Source organism: Cryptomeria japonica, unplaced genomic scaffold, assembly GCF_030272615.1.
Source record: "Cryptomeria japonica unplaced genomic scaffold, Sugi_1.0 HiC_scaffold_238, whole genome shotgun sequence".
Taxonomy (NCBI): Eukaryota; Viridiplantae; Streptophyta; class Pinopsida; order Cupressales; family Cupressaceae; genus Cryptomeria; species Cryptomeria japonica.
The window spans coordinates 122,501-146,622 of NW_026729060.1; the positions used below are offsets into that span (position 1 = coordinate 122,501).

Genomic DNA, 24,122 nt, shown 5'->3' on the forward strand with positions numbered 1-24,122 from the left:
GGAGCCGGAGCACGACGATGCAGAGTCTCGGTTCACAGGAGCCTGGGAAGAACATCCCGTACGGAACCCTTTACCCGAAAACATCCGAACCGCACATGCTCGCGACAGTCCTGCCGTTAGAGAATGCACCGTGCACGCGACCGAGTAAGGCCACTCAGAGACATCCATTTCCCAGGTATATGCCCCCTACGCACTTTTGGTGGCGCAACTCGCACGAACAGTCCCACCTCGACCCCGTATACAAGCTTTTTTGCCTCGAAGAGTTCGTCGGAGACGAAGAAGCAACCTTCAGTGCAACCGTAGCACTCTTTTGTGCAACCGCCCAAACAACGCCCCCTCTACCCTCTGTCGAAACACTCGGCATTGCTGCTCCCTAAGGTGAGCTTCTCCTCATAGGCAATTCCGCTCTTATCCGGTCACGTTTGTGTGCCCGAATTTCGCAAGGCAACCTCCATGGGACATGGAAAAGACTCGAGAAGAGAGCTCGCTCACGGGAGAGAGAAGCCAAGGAGACCACGAGAGTGCTGAGAGTGGGACAGCGCTGAATAGGCGGGAGAAGCCTGCGCGTATAAACGGAGATATATATCCAATTGCAACGAAGGAACGTGCCAAAGATCGAGAACAATGGCAGAAATGCTAGTAACGTGCACTTCGGGACCAACGCATCACCGGAAGACAACCGCCAAACATCGAAAGAGTCGCGATGCTCCGCAACCTACGTGCAAAGCGGTCGCACACCGGGTAAGGGAGTGAGAGCCCCAAACATAGCTGGGCGAGGCGCTCACTCCGCTCTTTAATATCTCGTTAATACCGCCAAGGAAATGGCACAAGCACACACACACAAGCATCCTCGGAAGAGGACAGTTCGAGTGACAGGTCAAATCCAAGAGTTCCGAAGACTACCTCCAGGAACAATCGGGAACAAGACCGATTACAAGTCGTCGAGTCTGTTACTGGGCGAACACGAGATGCGCACAGGAAATCGATCAGCCCTCACAATGGCCCAAGGCCAGAGATCGGACTGCTACGATTTACCCCAACAATCATCGTGCCACTCTTCGCAGAGAGGTGATAGACGCCAACGAGCCCGCGCATAGCAATCGAGGTGTAAAAAGGGCGTTGAAGGCAGGAAGCCTGGACGAAAGAGGCTACGAGGTCACCTCGAAGCGGTCTAAGAATCGGGCGCACTTGGGGCGACTACCAGTGCCAACCCCTTATCCCGCGGTGCGTCCGACACACAGAAATTTCCAAGGCGGCCAAGGAGCCTCCCCGCATAGCAATCGGGGTGTGAGGTTACGGATGCAGCATTGATAGCAATCGAGGTGGGAGGCGAAGGATGCAGAAGTGAGAGCCGAGGGATGTAGCAGAGATAGCAATCGGGGTGTGTGATGCAGAAGAGATAGCAATCGAGGTGTGCGGTGGGAAGGGCCCAGCAGCCAGAATGCATGAAGCGACGGATGAAGCAGTGATGACAACCGGGCTGTGAGGAGAGGAGGGATGCAGCCAAGAAAGCAATCAGGGCTCGAGGCAAGGGATGCATCAAGGATAGCAATCATGTTGTGAGGCGAGATTCCAAAGGCTAAACGTGAGAGGCTGCAGGGTCGACTCAGAGAGGTCTATGCATGTGAGAGGCTGAAAGCAAGGTCAACTCGGAGCGGTCTATGCATCGGGCGCGCTTGGGGCGACTACCAGTGCCAACCCCTTATCCCGCGACGCGTCCGACAAAGAGAACGTTCCAAGGCGGCAGAGGAGGTTACCAGCCGAAGGATGCAGTAGCAATAACAGGTATAGTTCCGCGGCGGCCGAGAAGACTCACCGCATAGGAATCGGGATGCGAGGCGAGGGATGCGGCGGGAAGGCCCCGACGGCTAAACGGAAGAGGCTGCAGGGCCGCCTCGGAATGGTCCAAGCATCGGACGCGATTGGGACGACTACCAGTGCCAACCCCTTATCCCGCGATGCGTCCGATACACAGATAGTTCCAAGGCGGCCGAGGAGCCTCACCGCATATCAATCGGGGTGCGAGGCGAGGGATGGGGCGGGAAGGCCCCAACGGCTAGACGGAAGAGGCTTCAGGGCCACCTCGGAATGCTCCAAGCATCGGACGCGCTTGGGGCGACTACCAGTGCCAACCCCTTATCCCGCGATGCGTCCGATACACAGATGGTTCCAAGGCGGCCGAGGAGCCTCACCGCATAGCAATCGGGGGTGCGAGGCGAGGGATGGGGCGGGAAGGCCCCAACGGCTAGACGGAAGAGGCTTCAGGGCCGCCTCGGAATGGTCCAAGCATCGGACGCGCTTGGGGCGACTACCAGTGACAACCCCTCATCCCGCGATGCGTCCGATACGAAGATGGTTCCAAGGCGGCCGAGGAGCCTCACCGCATAGCAATCGGGGTGCGAGGTGGGGGATGCGGCGAGATGGCCCCAACGGCTAGACGGAAGAGGCCACAGGGCCGCGTCGGAATAGTCCAAGCATCGGACGCGCTTGGGGCGACTACCAGTGACAACCCCTTATCCCGCGATGCGTCCGATACGAAGATAGTTCCAAGGCGGCCGAGGAGCCTCACCGCATAGCAATCCGGGTGCGAGGTGGGGGATGCGGCGAGATGGCCCCAACGGCTAGACGGAAGAGGCTGCAGGGCCGCCTCGGAATAGTCCAAGCATCGGACGCGCTTGGGGCGACTACCAGTGACAACCCCTTATCCCGCGATGCTTCCGATACGAAGACAGTTCCAAGGCGGCCGAGGAGCCTCACCGCATAGCAATGGGGGTGCGAGGTGAGGGATGCGGCGAGATGGCCCCAACGGCTAGACGGAAGAGGCCACAGGGCCGCCTCGGAATAGTCCAAGCATCGGACGCGCTTGGGGCGACTACCAGTGACAACCCCTTATCCCGCGATGCATCCGATACGAAGATAGTTCCCAGGCGGCCGAGGAGCCTCACCGCATAGCAATCGGGGTGCGAGGCGAGGGATGCGGCGAGATGGCCCCAAAGGGTAGACGGAAGAGGCTGCGGGGCCGCCTCGGAATAGTCCAAGCATCGAACGCGCTTGGGGCGACTACCACTGCCAACCCCTTATCCCGCGATGCGTCCGATACACAGATAGTTCCGAGGCGGCCGAGGAGCTGGGGGATGCGGCGAGATGGCCCCAACGGCTAGACGGAAGAGGCTGCAGGGCCGCCTCGGAATAGTCCAAGCATCGGACGCGCTTGGGGCGACTACCAGTGACAACCCCTTATCCCGCGATGCGTCCGATACACAGATAGTTCCGAGGCGGCCAAGGAGCCTCACCGCATAGCAATCGTGGTGCGAGGTGGGGGATGCAGCGAGATGGCCCCAACGGCTAGACGGAAGAGGCTGCAGGGCCGCCTCGGAATGGTCCAAGCATCGGACGCGCTTGGGGCGACTACCACTGCCAACCCCTTATCCCGCGATGCGTCCGATACACAGATAGTTCCAAGGCGGCCGAGGAGCCTCACCGAATAGCAATCGGGGTGCGAGGCGAGGGATGCGGCGAGAAAGCCCCAACGGCTAGAGGGAAGAGGCTTCAGGTCCGCCTCGGAATGGTCCAAGCATCGGACGCGCTTGGGGCGACTACCAGTGACAACCCCTTATCCCGCGACGCGTCCGATACACAGATTGTTCCAAGGCGGCCGAGGAGCCTCACCGCATAGCAATCGGGGTGCGAGGCGAGGGATGCGGCGAGAAGGACCCAACGGCTAGACGGAAGAGGCTTCAGGGCCGCCTCGGAATGGTCCAAGCATCGGACGCGCTTGGGGCGACTACCAGTGACAACCCCTTATCCCGCGACGCGTCCGATACACAGATAGTTCCAAGGCGGCCGAGGAGCCTCACCGCATAGCAATCGGGGTGCGAGGCGAGGGATGCGGCGAGAAGGACCCAACGGCTAGACGGAAGAGGCTTCAGGTCCGCCTCGGAATGGTCCAAGCATCGGACGCGCTTGGGGCGACTACCAGTGACAACCCCTTATCCCGCGACGCGTCCGATACACAGATAGTTCCAAGGCAGCCGAGGAGCCTCACCGCATAGCAATCGGGGTGCGAGGCGAGGGATGCGGCGAGAAGGACCCAACGGCTAGACGGAAGAGGCTTCAGGGCCGCCTCGGAATGGTCCAAGCATCGGACGCGCTTGGGGCGACTACCAGTGACAACCACTTATCCCGCGATGCGTCCGATACACAGATAGTTCCAAGGCGGCCGAGGAGCCTCACCGCATAGCAATCGGGGTGCGAGGCGAGGGATGCGGCGAGAAGGACCCAACGGCTAGACGGAAGAGGCTTCAGGGCCGCCTCGGAATGGTCCAAACATCGGACGCGCTTGGGGCGACTACCAGTGACAACCCCTTATCCCGCGACGCGTCCGATACACAGATAGTTCCAAGGCGGCCGAGGAGCCTCACCGCATAGCAATCGGGGTGCGAGGCGAGGGATGCGGCAAGAAGGACCCAACGGCTAGACGGAAGAGGCTTCAGGGCCGCCTCAGAATGGTCCAAGCATCGGACGCGCTTGGGGCGACTACCAGTGACAACCCCTTATCCCGCGACGCGTCCGATACACAGATAGTTCCAAGGCGGCCGAGGAGCCTCACCGCATAGCAATCGGGGTGCGAGGCGAGGGATGCGGCGAGAAGGACCCAACGGCTAGACGGAAGAGGCTTCAGGTCCGCCTCGGAATGGTCCAAGCATCGGACGCGCTTGGGGTGACTACCAGTGACAACCCCTTATCCCGCGACGCGTCCGATACACAGATAGTTCCAAGGCGGCCGAGGAGCCTCACCGCATAGCAATCGGGGTGCGAGGCGAGGGATGCGGCGAGAAGGACCCAACGGCTAGACGGAAGAGGCTTCAGGGCCGCCTCGGAATGGTCCAAGCATCGGACGCGCTTGGGGCGACTACCAGTGACAACCCCTTATCCCGCGACGCGTCCGATACACAGATAGTTCCAAGGCGGCCGAGGAGCCTCACCGCATAGCAATCGGGGTGCGAGGCGAGGGATGCGGCGAGAAGGACCCAACGGCTAGACGGAAGAGGCTTCAGGGCCGCCTCGGAATGGTCCAAGCATCGGACGCGCTTGGGGCGACTACCAGTGACAACCCCTTATCCCGCGATGCGTCCGATACACAGATAGTTCCAAGGCGGCCGAGGAGCCTCACCGCATAGCAATCGGGGTGCGAGGCGAGGGATGCGGCGAGAAGGACCCAACGGCTAGACGGAAGAGGCTTCAGGGCCGCCTCGGAATGGTCCAAGCATCGGACGCGCTTGGGGCGACTACCAGTGACAACCCCTTATCCCGCGACGCGTCCGATACACAGATAGTTCCAAGGCGGCCGAGGAGCCTCACCGCATAGCAATCGGGGTGCGAGGCGAGGGATGCGGCGAGAAGGACCCAACGGCTAGACGGAAGAGGCTTCAGGGCCGCCTCGGAATGGTCCAAGCATCGGACGCGCTTGGGGCGACTACCAGTGACAACCCCTTATCCCGCGACGCGTCCGATACACAGATAGTTCCAAGGCGGCCGAGGAGCCTCACCGCATAGCAATCGGGGTGCGAGGCGAGGGATGCGGCGAGAAGGACCCAACGGCTAGACGGAAGAGGCTTCAGGGCCGCCTCGGAATGGTCCAAGCATCGGACGCGCTTGGGGCGACTACCAGTGACAACCCCTTATCCCGCGACGCGTCCGATACACAGATAGTTCCAAGGCGGCCGAGGAGCCTCACCGCATAGCAATCGGGGTGCGAGGCGAGGGATGCGGCGAGAAGGACCCAACGGCTAGACGGAAGAGGCTTCAGGGCCGCCTGGGAATGGTCCATGCATCGCACGCGCTTGGGGCGACTACCAGTGACAACCCCTTATCCCGCGACGCGTCCGATACACAGATAGTTCCAAGGCGGCCGAGGAGCCTCACCGCATAGCAATCGGGGTGCGAGGCGAGGGATGCGGCGAGAAGGACCCAACGGCTAGACGGAAGAGGCTTCAGGGCCGCCTCGGAATGGTCCAAGCATCGGACGCGCTTGGGGCGACTACCAGTGACAACCCCTTATCCCGCGACGCGTCCGATACACAGATAGTTCCAAGGCGGCCGAGGAGCCTCACCGCATAGCAATCGGGGTGCGAGTCGAGGGATGCGGCGAGAAGGACCCAACGGCTAGACGGAAGAGGCTTCAGGGCCGCCTCGGAATGGTCCAAGCATCGGACGCGCTTGGGGCGACTACCAGTGACAACCCCTTATCCCGCGATGCGTCTGATACACAGATAGTTCCAAGGCGGCCGAGGAGCCTCACCGCATAGCAATCGGGGTGCGAGGCAAGGGATGCGGCGAGAAGGACCCAACGGCTAGACGGAAGAGGCTTCAGGGCCGCCTCGGAATGGTCCAAGCATCGGACGCGCTTGGGGCGACTACCGTTGCCAACCCCTTATCCCGCGATGCGTCTGATACACAGATAGTTCCGAGGCGGCCGAGGAGCCTCACCGCATAGCAATCGGGTTGCGAGGCAGATTATTGGGAAGGGAACCCCCTGGGATGCGGCTCAAGCAGTGCCCAAAGGGACTGGAATGCGGAATCACATCGAGAGACCCAAATGCTATACGAGGGCTCAAATCGAATTATCGATTTGGCCAGGACATGGACGCATCGGAACGACTACCTTTGCCGAACCACTCGCAATTGCATCCATACCGAAACCAATAGACATTTCCGTTAGAGCCCTCGCATAGCATTCGGGAATCTCGCATGCCCCTCTAAATCGACCAATGCTGGCGCTCAACGAAAATCCGAGCGCTACCACCGTTCGAGCGCCAGCATTGGTCGAGTTAGAGGGGCACGGGGGAGAATGCTCCAGTCAACACCTCCCCTATATAAGTTATTTGTCCGATTCTCGCACAACCGTAGTCTGCCTCGTCGAATCAAACAACGGTCCCAGATTCCGACTTCCGTTCCGTAGAGACCCAAAAGCTAGATGGAGGCTCGCAAGAAAGAGAGTCGGCGCATAGCAATCGGGTTTCTCGAACGTTTAGGGACCGAGCTCACTTGCGGATAGGGCAAAATCCGCCAAGCAACCCAAAAGCTAGACGGGGGCTCGAATCGAATCGCCTAGGCGGCCACAACAACGACGTGTTGGATCGACTACCAGTGCCAAACCATTCAGCAAGACTAGTCTGTGTCGAGGCCGGATAGAGATTCTCAGAGAGCGCCCGTATAGCATTTAGGAGACCTGCCGCGTCCCTCACACTCGACAAATGGTGGTGCACGTTTATAAATCCGAGCGATCCCAACCCTTTCAAGCACCAACATCGGTCGAGATAGAGGGGCACGGAGGGGGCTGCGTGAGACAACACAGTCCCCTATATAAGTTATTTGTCCGATTCTCACACATCCGAAGAATGGTCATCAAATCGGACAACAGCCCAAACTTCCGACTTCCGTCCCAGAAAGCCCAAGAGCTATCTAAAACGTTCATGGCCGGAACTCGATCGCGGCTATACCAGTCCGCCAAGCAACCCAAAAGCTAGACTGGAGCTCTAGTCGAATCACCTCTGTGGCCATTGCAAGGACGTGTTGGAGCGACTACCATTGCCGAACCATTCCGCAGGTCGAGTCCATACCAAGGCCGCATAGAGATTCACGATGAGCTCCTGCATAGCAATCAGGAGACTTGCCGTGTCCATCACAATCGATAAATCCTGGTGCAAGATTTTTGCATCCGAGCGCTCCAACCAGTCGAGCACCAGCATCAATCGACATAAACGGGCACGGGGGGAGGATGCTCGAGAACACTACCTCCCCTATATAAGTTATTTGTCCGATTCTCAAGCAGCCGAAGTCTGGTCATCGAATCGGGTCAAAGACCACAACTTCCGACTTTACCCACAATGCAAGTCATCGAATCGAACATCGGCCCCCGAGTCGGACTCCATGCGTATGTCAGGTCATCGGACCCAAATTCCGCCTTCCTGCGCATGGCGGGCCATCAATATCAACTCGGTCATCGGACCCAAACTCCGCCTTTCTGCGCATGGCACGCCTTCAAATCGGTCATCGGACCCAAATTCCGCCTTCCTGTGCATGGCGGGCCATCAACATCAACTCGGTCATCGGACCCAAATTCCGCCTTTCTGCGCATGGCACGCCATCAACTCGGTCATCGGACCCAAATTCCGCCTTCCTGCGCATGGCAGGTCATCGGACACAAATTCAGACCTCGCCAATATGCCTACGTATCGAATCGGTCATCGGACCCAACTTCCGACTTCATCCATACTGTAGGGTCTTTGAGGTTGGCGCGGTGCGCTCAACCCGGGGAGTCGACCCATCGAAGCATACACCTCCCCTATATAAGCTATTTGTCCGATTCCCACACCTGTGTAGTTTGCACCTCTGACCAGGACATCGACCCCAACTTCCGAACTTGACTGCAACGACGGCACCAGCGCCTTGGTGCGCACCTTGCGACGCACAGTCCCAACATTCGCCTTCCTGCACATGGCAGGTCATCGGACCCAAATTCCGACCTCGCGAGTATGCCTACATATCGAATCGGTCATCGGACACAACTTCCGACTTCATCCATACCGTAGGGTCTTTGAGGTTGGCGCGGTGCGCTCAACCCGGGGAGTCGACCCAACGAAGCATACACCTCCCCTATATAAGCTATTTGTCCGATTCCCACACCTGTGTAGTTTGCACCTCCGATCAGGACATCGACCCCAACTTCCGAACTCGCCTGCAACGACCGAACCAGCGCCTTGGTGCGCACCTTGCAACGCACAGTGCCAACATTCGCCTTCCTGCACATGGCAGGTCATCGGACCCAAATTCCGACCTCGCGAGTATGCCTACATATCGAATCGGTCATCGGACCCAACTTCCGACTTCATCCATACCGTAGGGTCTTTGAGGTTGGCGCGGTGCGCTCAACCCGGGGAGTCGACCCAACGAAGCATACACCTCCCCTATATAAGCTATTTGTCCGATTCCCACACCTGTGTAGCTTGCACCTCCGATCAGGACATCGACCCCAACTTCCGAACTCGACTAAAAAGACCGCACCAGCACCTTGGTGTGCACCTTGCAACGCACAGTGCCAACATTCGCCTTCCTGCACATGGCAGGTCATCGGACCCAAATTCCGACCTCATGAGCATACCTACTAATCGAATCGGTCATCGGACCCAACTTCCGACTTCATCCATACCGTAGGGTCTTTGAGGTTGGCGCGGTGCGCTCAACCTGGGGAGTCGACCCATCGAAGCATACACCTCCCCTATATAAGCTATTTGTCCGATTCCGACACCTGTGTAGTTTGCACCTCCGCTCAGGACATCGACCCCAACTTCCGAACTCGCCTGCAACGACCGAACCAGCGCCTTGGTGCGCACCAAAAGTGCGCACTTTTGGAGGGCACTTTTGTGCGCTCCAAAGGTGCGCACTTTTGGAGGGCACTTTTGTGCGCTCCAAAGGTGCGCACTTTTGGAGGGCACTTTTTGGAGGGCACTTTTGTGCGCTCCAAAGGTGCGCACTTTTGGAGGGCACTTTTTGGAGGGCACTTTTCTGCGCTCCAAAGGTGCGCACTTTTGGAGGGCACTTTTTGGAGGGCACTTTTCTGCGCTCCAAAGGTGCGCACTTTTGGAGGGCACTTTTTGGAGGGCACTTTTCTGCGCTCCAAAGGTGCGCACTTTTGGAGGGCACTTTTTGGAGGGCACTTTTCTGCGCTCCAAAGGTGCGCACTTTTGGAGGGCACTTTTGTGCACTCCAAAGGTGCACACTTTTGGAGGGCACTTTTTGGAGGGCACTTTTCTGCACTCCAAAGGTGCGCACTTTTGGAGGGCACTTTTTGGAGGGCACTTTTGTGCGCTCCAAAGGTGCGCACTTTTGGAGGGCACTTTTTGGAGGGCACTTTTGTGCGCTCCAAAGGTGCGCACTTTTGGAGGGCACTTTTGTGCACTCCAAAGGTGCGCACTTTTGGAGGGCACTTTTCCTGCGCTCCAAAGGTGCACACCTAGGTGAGCACCTTCGACCACACCTTGTAGCACACCAAACTCTGACTTTCGACTTCATCCGCAATGCAGGGTCTTTGAGGTTGGCGCAATGCGCACAACCAGGGGAGTCGACCCATCAAACCCAACACCTCCCCTATATAAGCTATTTGTCTGATTCTCATACATGCGTAGCCTGCAGGAGCAATTAGGACATCGACCCCAACTTTCGGCTTCTAAACGAAAACAAGGTCTTTGAGGTTGGTGTAATGCGAACAACTAGGGGAGTCAACCCATCAAACCCAACACCTCCCCTATATAAGCTATTTGTCTGATTCTCATACATGTGTAGTCTACAGGAGCAATTAGGACATCGACCCCAACTTTTGACTTCTTAACGAAAACAAGGTCTTTGAGGTTGACGTAATGCGCACAACCAGGGGAGTCGACCCATCAAACCCAACACCTCCCCTATATAAGCTATTTGTCCGATTCTCATACATGTGTAGCCTACAGGAGCCATTAGGACATTGACCCCAACTTTTGACTTCTTAACGAAAACAAGGTCTTTGAGGTTGGCGTAATGCGCACAACCAAGGGAGTTGACCCATCAAACCCAACACCTCCCCTATATAAGCTATTTGTCTGATTCTCATACATGTGTAGCCTGCAACAACGATTAGGACATCCACCCCAACTTCTGAATTCGTCTGCGTTGACCGCACCAAAGGTGCACGCCTTGGTGCTCACCAAAATCCGACTTCCGACTTCTTCTGCTATGCGGGGTCTTTGAGGTTGGCGCAGTGCGCACAACCAGGGGAGTCAACCCACCGAATGCAACACCTCCCCTATATAAGCTATTTGTCTGATTCTCATACATGCGTAGACTGCAGCAATGATTAGGACATCCACCCCAACTTTTGACTTCTTAAACAAGACAGGGTCTTTGAAGTTGGTGCAGTGCACACAACCAGGGGAGTCGACCCATCAAACGCAACACCTCCCCTATATAAAGCTATTTGTCCGATTCTCATACGTGTAGTCTGCAGCAGCGATTAGGACATCGACCCCAACTTCCGAATTCGTTTGCATTGACCGCACCAAAGGTGCACGCCTTGGTGTGCACCTTGGAGTGCACTTTGGTGCTCACCTCGGTGCACACTTTGGTGTGCACCTCGGTGTGCACCAAAGGTGCGCACCTTGGAGCGCACCAAAGGTGTACACTTTGGAGCGCACCACATAGGGTCTTTGAGAGGTTGGCGCAGTGCGCACACCAAGGTGGGTGTTGAGGTGCGTGCCGAGGTGGGTGGGTGCTAGGGTGCGCTCCATGGTGGGTGCCAGGGTGGGTGCGTGCTAGGGTGGATTCCAAAGAGGGTCATAGGGTGGGTGCCAAGGTGGGTTGGTGATATAGTGGGTTCAAAGGTGGGTACTAGGGTGGGTTCCAAGGTGGGTCACAAGTTGGGTGCCAGGATGCGTGGGTGTTAGGTTGGGTGCCAAGGTGGGCTCCTGCGTGGGTGGGTGCTAGGGTGGGTTTCAAGGTGGACGCGAGGGCGGGTGCCAAGGTGGGTAACAAGTTGGGTGTTAGGATGGGTGAGTGCTAGAGTGGGTGCCAAGGTGGGTGGGTGCTAAGGTGGATGCCAAGGTGGTTCACAGGGTGGGTGGGTTCTAGGGTGAGTTCCAAGGTGGGTCACAGGTTTAGTGCTAGGGTGCGTGTCAAGGCGGGTGTCGAGGTGCCTGGGTGCTAGGGTGTGGATGCCAATGTGGGTCATAGGGTGGGTACTAGGGTGGGCTGCAATGTGGGTGCCAAGGTGGGTAACATGCTCGGTTGGTTCTAAATTGGGTGTCAGGGTGGGTGTGCACCCACCTTGCCCGAGGTGGGTGCCAAGGTGCCAGTGTGGGTGGGTGCTAAGGTGGATGCCAAGGTGGGTGAGAAGGTGGGTGATAGGTTGAGTGGTAGGATGGGTGGGTGCCAAGATGGGTCACAGGGTGGGTGCAAGGGTGGGTAGGTGCTAGGGTTGGTGTCAGGGTGGGTGGGTGCTAGGTTGGGTTCCAAGGTGGGTGCGAGGGTGAGTGTCAAGGTGGGTCACAGGTTAGGTGCTAGGATGGGTGAGTGCTAGGGTGCAAAGGTGCCAGGGTGGGTGCTAGGATGGGTCGATGCTAGGGTGAGTGGCAAGGTGGGTCCACAAGTGTCAAGGTGGGTGCCGAGGTGGGTGCCAACTTGGGTTCCAAGGTGGGTGCCAAGTGGGCGACTGCTATGGTGGATGCCAAGGTGGGTCACGGGGTGGGTGCCAAGTTGCTAGGTTGTGTTCCAAGGTGGGTGCCAACGTGGCTGCTAGGGTGCGTGGGTTAAAGGGTGTGTCACAACGTGGGTGCCAGGATGGGTGCGCACCCACACTGGCCAAGACGGGTGCAAGGTTGGGTTCCAAGCCCGGTCACAGGCTGGGTGCTAGGATGGGTGGGTGCCAAGGTGGGCACCAGGGTGGGTGCACCCACCCTGGCCAAGGTGGGTCACGGGGTGGGTCCTAGGGTGGGTAACAGGGTGGGTACTAAGGTGCGTGCCAAGGTGGGTCATGGGGTGGGTGCCAAGGTGGGCACCAGGGTGGGTGTGCACCAACCCTAGCCAGGGTAGGTCACGGGGTGGTTGTCGGGGTGGGCGTCAAGGAGCCAAGGTGGGTGGCAAGTAGCCAAGTTGCGTGCCAAGGTGGGTGTCGGGGTGGGTGCCAAGGATCCAAGGTGGGTGCCAAGGAACCAAGGTGGGTGTCTGGGTGGGTGCCGAGGTGGGAGCCAGGGTGGGTCCCAAGGTGAGTGCAAAGGTGGGTGCCAGGGTCAAGGTGAGTGCCAATGTGGGTTCCAAGGTGCCAGGGTCAGGGTGAGTGCCAATGTGGGTTCAAAGGTGCTAAGTTGGGTGCGAGGTTGGGTGCGAGGGTGGGTGGGTGCCAAGGTGTGCTAGGTGGAAGCCCGGGTGGGTCGGCATCCCATGGGTGTCGAGTTGGGTGCCTGATGGGTGCTTCTTGTCAAGTTTTAGTCGTCGGGACTCATTTCGAGCCTTAGAGGTCGTTTCTTGTCCGGTTGCCCTGTCTTCGACCTGGGAACCCAATTTTGGTCCTCGGGTCCCATTTTTTTTTGTCTCGCATCCCACTTTTGGCCTGTGGCCTTTTCGGGGTCGATTCTCGTTTTGGGCATCAGAGCATGTTTCTTCTCCTAAAACCCAATATTTGTTTATTAAGTCTCGGAACACATTTTTGTTCTCGTGGACCCATCATGGGTCTTGGAACGCATTTGTGGTCCTTGGGTCCCATTTTGCATCCCGAAACTTGTGTTTTGGTGCTTGATCCCTATTTTGGGTGCCCACCTTGCACCAAGTGCGCACCCGGGGCAAACCGAGCGCCTTGGTGCACCGGGGCAAGATCGAGCGTGCACCCGAGGCGCCCCGAACATGCACCAAGGTGCACTCGGCCCACATGTGAGCGCAGGTCGTTGCGCCCGAGGTGGTGTGTGGGCACCGCGTTGCAGACGGGACACTGCACGCACACGACGCCCCGTCCAGGTGCACGCACGTAGGCCGGGCCGGGTGCACACCCGACGCCCTAGCAAGGTGCGCGCACCCGGGCAGGGCTCACACTTGGCGAACGGGGCGCACTTCGCGAGGGAGGGTGTGCACCTCGACGGGGGTGGGTGGCCGGGGTGGATTCGCACGTGGGTCGCGGTTTGCTAAGTACACACTGCGACAAGCTCATAACGGGTGCGATCATACCAGCGTTAGTGCACCGGATCCCATCAGAACTCCGCAGTTAAGCGCGCTTGGGCCGGAGTAGTACTAGGATGGGTGACCTCCCGGGAAGTCCCGGTGTTGCACCCTTTCTTAGTTTTTCGCCGGGCGTCGCAATGCTATTTGAATAAACCTTTTGCCCGTTTGCGTTCTCGTCGGGGCCGGGCCGGGCCGGGGTGCGCTGCCCGCACTACCGCGCGCGCGGGGGCGACACCGAGCGCGCACCCGAGGCGCCCCGAGCACACAGGCCACGGTGCAACCCGGGCGTTGTGCGCGCACCCCGGTGCGCCCGAGGTGCTGCGCGCGCACCCAGGTGAAATCGGTGTGCACCTCGGCCAGTGCGCGCTCGGTCGAGTCGCGCACGTTGGCCAAGGTGCACGGTGATGTTTCTTACTCTAAGGTTCCGCACCAGACGCCCGGGACAGGTGAGCGAAGCTGGGCGGGGCCGGGTGCGCGGCCGGGGCAGGTGCACGCAGCTGGAGAGAGCTTTGGAGCACACCAGAGGTGCGCACCTTGGAGCACACTTCGGAGCGCACCAATGATGCGCTCCATTCAAAAGTTTCCTGAAAAGGCAAAAAAAGTTGAGATTATAGAATTTCCCACTTGAGAGATTGTAAAAAAAAAAAATTTAAAATGAAGGAAACGCGGGTGCCAAGGTGTGCGCGCCCGGGTGCGCAGCCCAGCCAAGGTGTGCGCACCAAGGCGCCCACCCTGGCGAAGGTGCACGCAAGGTGCGCACCCGAGGCAAACCGGACAATTAACCCAACTTTCGACTTCGCGCGCACCTGCGCACCTTGGAGCGCACTTCGGAGCGCTCCTTGGTGCGCACCAATCTTGGGCACCTCGGAGTGCACCATGGCGCCCACCAAGGTGCGCACCCGGGGCAAACCGAGCTCCGACTTCGTGCGCACCTTGGAGCGCACGAAAGGTGCGCACCATGGCGCCCACCAAGGTGCGCAGCCCAGCCAAGGCGTGCGCATCAAGGTGCGCACCCTGGCGAAGGTGCGCACCCGGGGCAAACCGAGCTCCGACTTCGTGCGCACCTTGGAGCGCACAAAGGGTGCGCAACCCAGCCAAGGTGTGCGCACCCCGGGCAAACCGAGCTCCGAATCGTGCGCACCTTGGAGCACACTTCGGAGCCCTCCTTGGTGCGCACCGATGTTGCGCACCTCGGAGCGCACCCGGGGAAAACAATGCAATTAACCCGACTTTCGACTTCGTGGGCACCTCGGAGCGCTCTCGGGTTCGCACCTCGGAGCACACCGAGGTGCGCACCTTTGATGCGCTGCCTTCACCAATTTCCAGAAAAGGCAAGAAAACATTGAGAAGGTGTGCGCACCGAGGTGCCCACCCTGGCGAAGGTGCACGCGAGGTGCGCACCCGGGGCAAACCGGGCTCCGACTTCGTGCACGCCATGCTGCGCACCTTGGAGGGCCATGGTGCGCACCTTGGAGCACACTTCGGAGCGCTCAATGGTGCCCAACCCAGCCAAGGTGCCCACCGCGGCGAAGGTGCACGCGAGGTGCGCACCCGGGGCAAACCGGGCTCCGACTTCGTGCACGCCGCACCTTGGAGCACACTTCGGAGCGCTCCTTGGTGCGCACCAGGGCGCGCAACCCAGCCGAGGTGCCCACCCCGGCGAAGGTGCACGCGGGGTGCGCACCCGGGGCAAACCGGGCTCCGACTTCGTGCACGCCATGGTGCCCACCGCGGCGAAGGTGCACGCGAGGTGCGCACCCGGGGCAAACCGGGCTCCGACTTCGTGCACGCCGCACCTTGGAGCACACTTCGGAGCGCTCCTTGGTGCGCACCAGGGCGCGCAACCCAGCCGAGGTGCCCACCGCGGCGAAGGTGCACGCGAGGTGCGCACCCGGGGCAAACCGGGCTCCGACTTCGTGCACGCCATGGTGCCCACCGCGGCGAAGGTGCACGCGAGGTGCGCACCCGGGGCAAACCGGGCTCCGACTTCGTGCACGCCGCACCTTGGAGCACACTTCGGAGCGCTCCTTGGTGCGCACCATGGTGCCCACCAGGGCGCGCAACCCCGCCGAAGGTGCACGCGAGGTGCGCACCCGGGGCAAACCGGGCTCCGACTTCGTGCACGCCGCACCTTGGAGCACACTTCGGAGCGCTCCTTGGTGCGCACCAGGGCGCGCAACCCCGCCGAAGGTGCACGCGAGGTGCGCACCCGGGGCAAACCGGGCTCCGACTTCGTGCACGCCATGGTGCGCACCAGGGTGCCCACCGCGGCGAAGGTGCGCACCCGGGGCAAACCGGGCTCCGACTTCGTGCACGCCGCACCTTGGAGCACACTTCGGAGCGCTCCTTGGTGCGCACCAGGGCGCGCAACCCAGCCGAGGTGCCCACCCCGGCGAAGGTGCACGCGAGGTGCGCACCCGGGGCAAACCGGGCTCCGACTTCGTGCACGCCATGGTGCCCACCGCGGCGAAGGTGCGCACCCGGGGCAAACCGGGCTAGGACTTCGTGCACGCCGCACCTTGGAGCACACTTCGGAGCGCTCCTTGGTGCGCACCATGGTGCCCACCAGGCCGCGCAACCCAGCCAAGGTGTGCGCACCAAGGTGCACGCGAGGTGCGCACCCGGGGCAAACCGGGGTCCGGCTTCGTGCACGCCGCACCTTGGAGCACACATCGGGGCGCTCCCGGGTTCGCACCGGCGTTGCGCACCGTGGTGGGCACCTCGGAGCGCACCGTGGTGGGCACCTCGGAGCGCACCGTGGTGGGCACCTCGGAGCACACCAAGGTGGGCAGCGAGGTGCGCACCTTTGATGCGATGCCTTCACTAATTTCCATAAAAGGCAAAAGAAAACGAGATTTTAAAATTTCCGTTTTGAAAGATAGTGAGAAAAAGGGAATGCTGGTGCCATCTTGAGCCCGCCCTGGTGCGCAGCCCAGCCAAGGTGTGCGCACCAAGGTGCCCACCCTGGCGAAGGTGCGCGCCCGGGCAATTAACCCAACTTCCAACTTCGCGCGCGCCAGGGTGGGAGCGCACCCAACAACCGGGCCTGGGAAGAGCCAATGCGAGAAACCCCACCAAACGCTCTGACAAAAAAAGAGGGGGCGCTCCAGTAACCCCGCTTCGGAGCGCACCCTGGGCAAACCCAGCCAGGGTGCCCACCCCGGCCAAGGTGCAGGCGAGGTGCGCACCCGGGGCAAACCGGGCTCCGACAACGTGCACGCCGCACCTTGGAGCACACTTCGTAGCGCTCCCGGGTGCGCACCTCAGAGCACACCAAGGTGGGCAGCGAGGTGCGCACCTTTGATGCGCTGCCTTCACTAATTTCCAGAAAAGGCAAAAAAAAGAGGAGATTTTAAAATTTCCGTTTTGAAAGATAGTGAAAAAAACGGAACGCGGGTGCCATCTTGAGCCCGCCCTGGTGCACAGCCCAGGTAAGGTGCCCACCCTGGCAAAGGTGCGCACCCGGGCAATTAACCCTACTTCCGACTTCGTGCGCGCCAGGGTGGCAACCGGGCCTGGGAAGAGCCAATGCGAGAAACCCCACCAAACGCTCCGACAAAAAAAGAGGCGGCGCTCCAATAACCCCGCTTCGGAGCGCAGCCGGGGCAAACCCAGCCAAGGTGCCCACCCCGACGAAGGTGCACGCGAGGTGCGCACCCGGGGCAAACCGGGCTCCGACAACGTGCACGCAGCACCTTGGAGCACACTTCGAAGCACTCCCGGGTGCCCACCGGCGTTGCGCACCGTGGTGGGCAGCGAGGTGCGCACCTTTGATGCGCTGCCTTCACTAATTTCCAGAAAAGGCAAAAAAAAATGAGATTTTAAAATTTCCGTTTTGAAAGATAGTGAAAAAAACGGAACGCGGGTGCCATCTTGAGCCCGCCCTGGTGCGCAGCCCAGGCAAGGCATGCGCACCAAGGTGCCCACCCGCGGTGCACGCCCGGGGCAAACCGGGCTCCGACTTCGTGCAGGCCGCACCTTGGAGCACACTTCGGAGCGCTCCTTGGTGCGCACCATGGTGCCCACCAGGGCGCACCCGGGGCAAACCGGGCTCCGACTTCGTGCACGCCGCACCTTGGAGCACACATCGGAGCGCTCCCAGGTTCGCACCAGCGTTGCGCACCTTTGATGCGCTGCCTTCACTAATTTCCAGAAAAGGCAAAAAAAAACGATATTTTAAAATTTCCGTTCTGAAAGATAGTGAAAAAAACGGAACGCGGGTGCCATCTTGAGCCCTTCCTGGTGCGCAGCCCAGGCAAGTTGTGCGCACCAAGGTGCCCACCCTGGCGGAGGTGCGCGCCCGGGGCAAACCGGGCTCCGACTTCGTGCACTGCATGGTGCCCACCAAGGCGCGCAACCCAGCCAAGGTGCCCACCGCAGCGAAGGTGCACGCGAGGTGCGCACCCGAGGTGCACACCCGGGGCAAACCGAGCTCCGACTTCGTGCACGCCGCACCTTGGAGCACACTTCAGAGCGCTCCTTGGTGCGCACCAGGGCGCGCAACCCAGCCAAGGTGCTCACCCCGGCGAAGGTGCACGCGAGGTGCGCACCCGGGGCAAGCCGGGCTCGGACTTCGTGCACGCCGCACCTTGGAGCACACATCGGAGCGCTCCCGGGTTCGCACCAGCATTGCGCACCTTTGATGCGCTGCCTTCACTAATTTCCAGAAAAGGCAAAAAAAAAAAAAAAACGAGATTTTAAAATTTCCGTTTTGAAAGATAGTGAAAAAAACGGAACGCGGGTGCCATCTTGAGCCCGCCCTGGTGTGCAGCCCAGGCAAGTTGTGCGCACCAAGGCACCCACCCTGGCCAAGGTGGGTCACGGGGTGGGTCCTAGGGTGGGTAACGGGGTGGGTACTAAGGTGCGTGCCAAGGTGGGTCATGGGGTGGGTGCCAAGGTGGGCACCAGGGTGGGTGTGCACCAACCCTAGCCAGGGTAGGTCACGGGGTGGTTGTCGGGGTGGGCGTCAAGGAGCCAAGGTGGGTGGCAAGTAGCCAAGTTGCGTGCCAAGGTGGGTGTCGGGGTGGGTGCCAAGGATCCAAGGTGGGTGCCAAGGAACCAAGGTGGGTGTCTGGGTGGGTGCCGAGGTGGGAGCCAGGGTGGGTCCCAAGGTGAGTGCAAAGGTGGGTGCCAGGGTCAAGGTGAGTGCCAATGTGGGTTCCAAGGTGCCAGGGTCAGGGTGAGTGCCAATGTGGGTTCAAAGGTGCTAAGTTGGGTGCGAGGTTGGGTGCGAGGGTGGGTGGGTGCCAAGGTGTGCTAGGTGGAAGCCCGGGTGGGTCGGCATCCCATGGGTGTCGAGTTGGGTGCCTGATGGGTGCTTCTTGTCAAGTTTTAGTCGTCGGGACTCATTTCGAGCCTTAGAGGTCGTTTCTTGTCCGGTTGCCCTGTCTTCGACCTGGGAACCCAATTTTGGTCCTCGGGTCCCATTTTTTTTTGTCTCGCATCCCACTTTTGGCCTGTGGCCTTTTCGGGGTCGATTCTCGTTTTGGGCATCAGAGCATGTTTCTTCTCCTAAAACCCAATATTTGTTTATTAAGTCTCGGAACACATTTTTGTTCTCGTGGACCCATCATGGGTCTTGGAACGCATTTGTGGTCCTTGGGTCCCATTTTGCATCCCGAAACTTGTGTTTTGGTGCTTGATCCCTATTTTGGGTGCCCACCTTGCACCAAGTGCGCACCCGGGGCAAACCGAGCGCCTTGGTGCACCGGGGCAAGATCGAGCGTGCACCCGAGGCGCCCCGAACATGCACCAAGGTGCACTCGGCCCACATGTGAGCGCAGGTCGTTGCGCCCGAGGTGGTGTGTGGGCACCGCGTTGCAGACGGGACACTGCACGCACACGACGCCCCGTCCAGGTGCACGCACGTAGGCCGGGCCGGGTGCACACCCGACGCCCTAGCAAGGTGCGCGCACCCGGGCAGGGCTCACACTTGGCGAACGGGGCGCACTTCGCGAGGGAGGGTGTGCACCTCGACGGGGGTGGGTGGCCGGGGTGGATTCGCACGTGGGTCGCGGTTTGCTAAGTACACACTGCGACAAGCTCATAACGGGTGCGATCATACCAGCGTTAGTGCACCGGATCCCATCAGAACTCCGCAGTTAAGCGCGCTTGGGCCGGAGTAGTACTGGGATGGGTGACCTCCCGGGAAGTCCCGGTGTTGCACCCTTTCTTAGTTTTTCGCCGGGCGTCGCAATGCTATTTGAATAAACCTTTTGCCCGTTTGCGTTCTCGTCGGGGCCGGGCCGGGCCGGGGTGCGCTGCCCGCACTACCGCGCGCGCGGGGGGCGACACCGAGTGCGCACCCGAGGCGCCCCGAGCACACAGGCCACGGTGCAACCCGGGCGTTGTGCGCGCACCCCGGTGCGCCCGAGGTGCTGCGCGCGCACCCAGGTGAAATCGGTGTGCACCTCGGCCAGTGCGCGCTCGGTCGAGTCGCGCACGTTGGCCAAGGTGCACGGTGATGTTTCTTACTCTAAGGTTCCGCACCAGACGCCCGGGACAGGTGAGCGAAGCTGGGCGGGGCCGGGTGCGCGGCCGGGGCAGGTGCACGCAGCTGGAGAGAGCTTTGGAGCACACCAGAGGTGCGCACCTTGGAGCACACTTCGGAGCGCACCAATGATGCGCTCCATTCAAAAGTTTCCTGAAAAGGCAAAAAAAGTTGAGATTATAGAATTTCCCACTTGAGAGATTGTAAAAAAAAAAAATTTAAAATGAAGGAAACGCGGGTGCCAAGGTGTGCGCGCCCGGGTGCGCAGCCCAGCCAAGGTGTGCGCACCAAGGCGCCCACCCTGGCGAAGGTGCACGCAAGGTGCGCACCCGAGGCAAACCGGACAATTAACCCAACTTTCGACTTCGCGCGCACCTGCGCACCTTGGAGCGCACTTCGGAGCGCTCCTTGGTGCGCACCAATCTTGGGCACCTCGGAGTGCACCATGGTGCCCACCAAGGTGCGCACCCGGGGCAAACCGAGCTCCGACTTCGTGCGCACCTTGGAGCGCACGAAAGGTGCGCACCATGGCGCCCACCAAGGTGCGCAGCCCAGCCAAGGCGTGCGCATCAAGGTGCGCACCCTGGCGAAGGTGCGCACCCGGGGCAAACCGAGCTCCGACTTCGTGCGCACCTTGGAGCGCACAAAGGGTGCGCAACCCAGCCAAGGTGTGCGCACCCCGGGCAAACCGAGCTCCGAATCGTGCGCACCTTGGAGCACACTTCGGAGCCCTCCTTGGTGCGCACCGATGTTGCGCACCTCGGAGCGCACCCGGGGAAAACAATGCAATTAACCCGACTTTCGACTTCGTGGGCACCTCGGAGCGCTCTCGGGTTCGCACCTCGGAGCACACCGAGGTGCGCACCTTTGATGCGCTGCCTTCACCAATTTCCAGAAAAGGCAAGAAAACATTGAGAAGGTGTGCGCACCGAGGTGCCCACCCTGGCGAAGGTGCACGCGAGGTGCGCACCCGGGGCAAACCGGGCTCCGACTTCGTGCACGCCATGCTGCGCACCTTGGAGGGCCATGGTGCGCACCTTGGAGCACACTTCGGAGCGCTCAATGGTGCCCAACCCAGCCAAGGTGCCCACCGCGGCGAAGGTGCACGCGAGGTGCGCACCCGGGGCAAACCGGGCTCCGACTTCGTGCACGCCGCACCTTGGAGCACACTTCGGAGCGCTCCTTGGTGCGCACCAGGGCGCGCAACCCAGCCGAGGTGCCCACCCCGGCGAAGGTGCACGCGGGGTGCGCACCCGGGGCAAACCGGGCTCCGACTTCGTGCACGCCATGGTGCCCACCGCGGCGAAGGTGCACGCGAGGTGCGCACCCGGGGCAAACCGGGCTCCGACTTCGTGCACGCCGCACCTTGGAGCACACTTCGGAGCGCTCCTTGGTGCGCACCAGGGCGCGCAACCCAGCCGAGGTGCCCACCGCGGCGAAGGTGCACGCGAGGTGCGCACCCGGGGCAAACCGGGCTCCGACTTCGTGCACGCCATGGTGCCCACCGCGGCGAAGGTGCACGCGAGGTGCGCACCCGGGGCAAACCGGGCTCCGACTTCGTGCACGCCGCACCTTGGAGCACACTTCGGAGCGCTCCTTGGTGCGCACCATGGTGCCCACCAGGGCGCGCAACCCCGCCGAAGGTGCACGCGAGGTGCGCACCCGGGGCAAACCGGGCTCCGACTTCGTGCACGCCGCACCTTGGAGCACACTTCGGAGCGCTCCTTGGTGCGCACCAGGGCGCGCAACCCCGCCGAAGGTGCACGCGAGGTGCGCACCCGGGGCAAACCGGGCTCCGACTTCGTGCACGCCATGGTGCGCACCAGGGTGCCCACCGCGGCGAAGGTGCGCACCCGGGGCAAACCGGGCTCCGACTTCGTGCACGCCGCACCTTGGAGCACACTTCGGAGCGCTCCTTGGTGCGCACCAGGGCGCGCAACCCAGCCGAGGTGCCCACCCCGGCGAAGGTGCACGCGAGGTGCGCACCCGGGGCAAACCGGGCTCCGACTTCGTGCACGCCATGGTGCCCACCGCGGCGAAGGTGCGCACCCGGGGCAAACCGGGCTAGGACTTCGTGCACGCCGCACCTTGGAGCACACTTCGGAGCGCTCCTTGGTGCGCACCATGGTGCCCACCAGGCCGCGCAACCCAGCCAAGGTGTGCGCACCAAGGTGCACGCGAGGTGCGCACCCGGGGCAAACCGGGGTCCGGCTTCGTGCACGCCGCACCTTGGAGCACACATCGGGGCGCTCCCGGGTTCGCACCGGCGTTGCGCACCGTGGTGGGCACCTCGGAGCGCACCGTGGTGGGCACCTCGGAGCACACCAAGGTGGGCAGCGAGGTGCGCACCTTTGATGCGATGCCTTCACTAATTTCCATAAAAGGCAAAAGAAAACGAGATTTTAAAATTTCCGTTTTGAAAGATAGTGAGAAAAAGGGAATGCTGGTGCCATCTTGAGCCCGCCCTGGTGCGCAGCCCAGCCAAGGTGTGCGCACCAAGGTGCCCACCCTGGCGAAGGTGCGCGCCCGGGCAATTAACCCAACTTCCAACTTCGCGCGCGCCAGGGTGGGAGCGCACCCAACAACCGGGCCTGGGAAGAGCCAATGCGAGAAACCCCACCAAACGCTCTGACAAAAAAAGAGGGGGCGCTCCAGTAACCCCGCTTCGGAGCGCACCCTGGGCAAACCCAGCCAGGGTGCCCACCCCGGCCAAGGTGCAGGCGAGGTGCGCACCCGGGGCAAACCGGGCTCCGACAACGTGCACGCCGCACCTTGGAGCACACTTCGTAGCGCTCCCGGGTGCGCACCTCAGAGCACACCAAGGTGGGCAGCGAGGTGCGCACCTTTGATGCGCTGCCTTCACTAATTTCCAGAAAAGGCAAAAAAAAGAGGAGATTTTAAAATTTCCGTTTTGAAAGATAGTGAAAAAAACGGAACGCGGGTGCCATCTTGAGCCCGCCCTGGTGCACAGCCCAGGTAAGGTGCCCACCCTGGCAAAGGTGCGCACCCGGGCAATTAACCCTACTTCCGACTTCGTGCGCGCCAGGGTGGCAACCGGGCCTGGGAAGAGCCAATGCGAGAAACCCCACCAAACGCTCCGACAAAAAAAGAGGCGGCGCTCCAATAACCCCGCTTCGGAGCGCAGCCGGGGCAAACCCAGCCAAGGTGCCCACCCCGACGAAGGTGCACGCGAGGTGCGCACCCGGGGCAAACCGGGCTCCGACAACGTGCACGCAGCACCTTGGAGCACACTTCGAAGCACTCCCGGGTGCCCACCGGCGTTGCGCACCGTGGTGGGCAGCGAGGTGCGCACCTTTGATGCGCTGCCTTCACTAATTTCCAGAAAAGGCAAAAAAAAATGAGATTTTAAAATTTCCGTTTTGAAAGATAGTGAAAAAAACGGAACGCGGGTGCCATCTTGAGCCCGCCCTGGTGCGCAGCCCAGGCAAGGCATGCGCACCAAGGTGCCCACCCGCGGTGCACGCCCGGGGCAAACCGGGCTCCGACTTCGTGCAGGCCGCACCTTGGAGCACACTTCGGAGCGCTCCTTGGTGCGCACCATGGTGCCCACCAGGGCGCACCCGGGGCAAACCGGGCTCCGACTTCGTGCACGCCGCACCTTGGAGCACACATCGGAGCGCTCCCAGGTTCGCACCAGCGTTGCGCACCTTTGATGCGCTGCCTTCACTAATTTCCAGAAAAGGCAAAAAAAAACGATATTTTAAAATTTCCGTTCTGAAAGATAGTGAAAAAAACGGAACGCGGGTGCCATCTTGAGCCCTTCCTGGTGCGCAGCCCAGGCAAGTTGTGCGCACCAAGGTGCCCACCCTGGCGGAGGTGCGCGCCCGGGGCAAACCGGGCTCCGACTTCGTGCACTGCATGGTGCCCACCA

At 60.8% G+C, this 24,122-nt stretch overlaps 2 non-coding genes across 2 annotated transcripts; both read left to right on the forward strand.

Moving 5' to 3' along the window:
• The first annotated feature begins 13,732 nt into the window (after positions 1-13,732).
• LOC131869194 (5S ribosomal RNA) lies at positions 13,733-13,851 on the forward strand. Its single transcript, XR_009367587.1, has one exon. It is a non-coding gene; the product is annotated as a 5S ribosomal RNA (ribosomal RNA).
• Positions 13,852-19,790: 5,939 nt separating this feature from the next.
• Positions 19,791-19,909, forward strand: LOC131869206 (5S ribosomal RNA). The gene has a single exon (XR_009367599.1). It is a non-coding gene; the product is annotated as a 5S ribosomal RNA (ribosomal RNA).
• Positions 19,910-24,122: the final 4,213 nt, after the last annotated feature.